The sequence below is a fragment of the Pinus tabuliformis genome, chromosome J, assembly GCF_031772625.1.
Source record: "Pinus tabuliformis cultivar Carrire ecotype Pingquan chromosome J, CPIR1, whole genome shotgun sequence".
NCBI lineage: Eukaryota > Viridiplantae > Streptophyta > Pinopsida > Pinales > Pinaceae > Pinus > Pinus tabuliformis.
The window spans coordinates 974407846-974412330 of NC_142295.1; the positions used below are offsets into that span (position 1 = coordinate 974407846).

A 4485-nucleotide genomic window follows, 5' to 3' on the forward strand; every position below is an offset into this window, starting at 1 on the left:
ATTTAGCTAATAAACCTATTACGGATGGAATAGTAACACGATGGTTAATCCTTTTGTATGAATTTGACATAACAATCAAAGATCGATTAGGAAAGGTAAATATGGTGGCAGACTTCCTCTCACGTGTGCCAAGAACAGACGACGTAGTGGAAGTAAAGACCTATTCCCCAATGAGCACCTATTTGCTGTGACCGTGAAAAGACTGTGGTACGTAGATGTCGCGAATTACCTAGCAGTGGGAAAATTACCCAAGCACCTAATGCCCAGAGAAAGAAAATTAATAGTGCAACACAACACTTGGTTCTCCTGGATTAGAGGATACATCTTTCACACAGGAGTTGATATGAATATCCGCAGGTGTGTCAGAGAAGACGAAATCTACAATATCCTAAAAGCCTGCCACGATGGACCTTGCGGTGGACACTTTGCAGACCACAGGACTAGACACAAAGTCTTACAGATGGGCTATTATTGGCCCACCATTTTTAAGGACGCCAAGAAATTTGTCTAGGCATGCGATGGCTGCCAAAGAATGGGCCGCCCTGGCCAGTCTAACGAGATTCCCCTACATCCACAGTTAGTCATCGAACCTTTTGAACGCTGGGTGTTAGATTTCATTGGCCCAATAAACCTATCATCTAATCAAAAGACATATATACTGGTTGGAACAGAATATGTGACTAAATGGGTGGAGGTAGAAGCATTACCAAGGGCAACATAGGAAACAGAAATCCACTTTCTTTTCCAATTTTTTGTCTGGTATGGTTTGCACAGAGAAATAATTACGGATGGATGGCCACAATTTGTTGGCCATAAGATTGCTGCTACACTAAAAAATCATCACATTTTTCACAGAATCAAATCTCCATACCACTTGTAGGAAAACGACCAGGTATAAAGTACCAAAAATGTAATCGAGGCCATTCTAACAAAGACAGTCACCTCGCATAGACGTGACTGGGGTACCCGATTGCTAGAAGCCCTGTGGGCATATCACATGACATGGAGGAATACCACAGGATACTCCCCATATCAGCTAGTGTTTGGAAAAGAACCTATCTTCCCCATATAATTTGAAATTTAGACATTGAGAATAGCCCAAGAAGTAGGGATGGATTTGAATGAAGCACAGGCTAACAAACTACATCAAATCAATGAATTGGATGAAATACGGCTATCAGCTCTTCAGCATACTGCACTGATTCAACAACAAAGAGCAAAATGACATGATGCCCTCATCAAGAAAATATATTCTATGAAGGTGACTGGACATTTCTGTACGATTCTAGGTTCTAGGATTTCCTGGGCAAACTCCAGACTAGATGGTTAGGCCCCTACGAGATACAAGAGGTGCACGATAATGGAACTCTTACATTAGCCACCATTGATGGGTCTGGCTACTCTTTTAAAGCAAATGGACATCGAGTACGCCTCTACTAGGAAATTCTTACAAGGGAATCCTTTTGCCAATAGATACGTGAAGATTCTATGATACAAATTTTCGTTGAAGAGGGTAACTCTTTGATAGCACCAGTCCAGTGAAGAATTTATTTTTTGAAACCTGTACATAAAATTGCTTTTCTGTTTTCTTTCTATTTGATTGGATTTTCGTAGAACATTACAGATGATTGTTTATTAGTTTTCTTTTTAACCTATTTTTTCTTTGTTGTTCCCTATAGGGAACAACACCTTTCGTGTGCATTTTCCTTTGCTATTCCCTATAAGGAATAGCTGTTGTTCCCTATAGGGAACAAAAATTTTCATGTGCATTTTTCTTTGTTGTTCCCTACAAGGAATAGTTGTTGTTCCCTACATATTCCCTATAAGGGACAACACTTTTCGTGTGTATTTTTCTTTTCTATTCCCCACATGGAACAACTATTGTTCCCTATAGGGAACAACACCTTTTATGTGCATTTTTCTTTGTTGTTCCCTACAGGGAATAACTGCTATTCCCTATACGGAACAACAATTTTCGTGTGTATTTCCCTTGCTGTTCCCTATAAGGAACAACAATTTTTGTGTGTATTCTCTTTGATGTTCCCTGTTATCACTGAAAAGTCTGTTGCCAAAAAATTTTAGCCTAGCTTAAAGACAGGGTGTTTTCGCAGCGCATAAATCCGTTAGCAGTTTCGCAGCGCCATCTGTTTTAGTGATTTCGTAGCGAAAACACTGACCTTGCACTGGCTGCGCTGCGAAATTGGGAAATGACAGATATTTAAGGTGAATTGATGGAAACACTGCAGGAAACGAGGTTTATCAAACTGTTATATGTGGGCCTGTACTCCATTGAAGGAAGAGGATGATATGGTTCATTTGCAATATGCATATTCTTATTGTTGTCACTTCATTGTTTCTCGCAAACGTTGGGGCTATAGCTTATGAGATTTCTGATTATATTGTCACTTCATACTGAGGAGATCATGGGACCTGTATTATTCCTTGCAGACTTGCCGTTGTCTGCATATGCTTTGAAGGGGAACATTCCAGTGGTAGTTCTACTTTGCGCTCACAGCTGTTGTGGCAGGTTCTCATGATCACCAACGGAGGTCCATCAAAACTCTGTTTTATACCCAAGTCTCAAAATCGTGGTCCTTTTTGAAACCAATGCTTGATCAGAATCGGTTTATGAGAAGGTTGTCTTTGCAGCTCTTTATGACACATGGCAAGTTTCTGAGGGAGGATATATTGCTAATGTACATGTGCTAAGTGTTAATTAACTATTAGAATCGACTCTGGACACGGCATGTGGCAAGTAGTATATTCACCTCGACTACTCATGTACCTTACACCCAAATGACAAGCCAGCGTGAAGCTCTTGTAACTTTCCTTTTTCTCTTTTACCAACGATTACACTTGTCAGACTACATATTATCCTCGCCATCCTTTCAGTGTGTTGTCTGCTACCCGAATTCTTCAAAATCCAACTGGAATTGAAAACCGACTTCACAGAACAAATCCATAAACTAGGGCTCAACCGAGACTCTTGAGCGTTCACAGGCTTGAATCACTGTTTCGTGCATCAGTTGGAATTCTTTCTGGCATTTCGTGTGGAAGTTTTCTTCACTGCATTCGATTTCTTTGTTCGTTGTGATCGCAGCAGAAGAAGAATGGGGAAGCGGAGACTGGTGATCCATCAAAGTTACATCAAGAAAGCGGAGAAGCGGGAGAAGGGGCATGTCATAGATCAGCAGAGTCTCGAGGAACTTGTCGAGGATATGACCAAATTTCAGGGCTTTGTGCACAGGAGAAAAGGGCATTGGCCCTCATACTGGCGCCCCCCTGCATTACAAGGGGCTTCCTTTCCATAGAGTTATCAAAGGTTTTATGATACAAGGTGGAGACATCTCAGCTCAAAATGGTACAGGGGGTGAATCAATATATGGATTAAAGTTTGATGATGAAATCTTTCAACTGAAAAATGAGCGCAGAGGAATGTTGTCAATGGCAAACTCTGGACCTAATACAAATGGCTCTCAATTTTTCATCACAACAACAAGGATCTCCCATCTCGATGGAAAGCATGTTGTCTTTGGGAAGGTAATTAAAGGCATGGGAGTTGTGCGTGGCATTGAGCATACTCCCACAGAAGGTAGTGACCGCCCTTCTCTAGATGTTGTAATTTCAGATTGTGGGGAGATCCCAGAAGGATCAGATGATGGAATAGCTAATTTCTTCAAAGATGGAGATTTGTATCCAGACTGGCCAGCTGATCTTGATGAGAAATCTGCAGAAATTTCATGGTGGATGAATACAGTAGATTCTGCGAAATGTTTTGGGAATGAAAATTACAAGAAAGGGGATTATAAGATGGCTTTAAGAAAATACAGAAAGGCATTGCGCTATCTTGACATTTTCTGGGAGAAAGAAGGCCGTGATGAAGTTGATATAAATGATGAAGTGCACTACCTGATTCGAGATCTAGTGATGCATATGCATGAACAGGAGCAAGACCTAAAGAATAACATTATTGGTTTTCTTACCAACATATCGGTCCCTGGAGCAGCAATGACTGTTTGAACCAATAGAATGACATATGAATAAAGTTGCATCACCAAAGGTTGAACGGATCACTGTATAGGTCCTTCTATTGGTTCTGTTTGTTGCTTGTCGTTAGAATTCATGTTGGGTTTTCATTAGGGGCTGTTTGGAGGGCACTGACATGAATACAGTCATCAATTACAACTACAGGATACCAATCATATTCATAAGCAGAGCTATGATTTTATGATGGTCGATCTTCTTTAAAATGATGATGATGATGGATCAATGATAATGCGACAGTACATGACATCATTACAACACCCATACTACAACTGCAATGAAATTAAGTGAAAGTTATGTTTTGCAAGAACCTGTACCAGCCCCAGTGTTATGCAGAAGATAGTAATGTTGTAAAGAGGAGTTCAGTAATGAAGACTGTGAAGTGGAGTGAGCCCTGGTTTTGTAGGCCTGGGGAAGAAGATCAAGATAAGAAAATCAGAG

General features: G+C 40.6%; 1 pseudogene; it reads left to right on the forward strand.

Moving 5' to 3' along the window:
• The first annotated feature begins 3228 nt into the window (after positions 1 to 3228).
• LOC149230093 (peptidyl-prolyl cis-trans isomerase CYP40 pseudogene) lies at positions 3229 to 4020 on the forward strand (annotated as a pseudogene).
• The last annotated feature ends 465 nt before the right edge of the window (positions 4021 to 4485 follow it).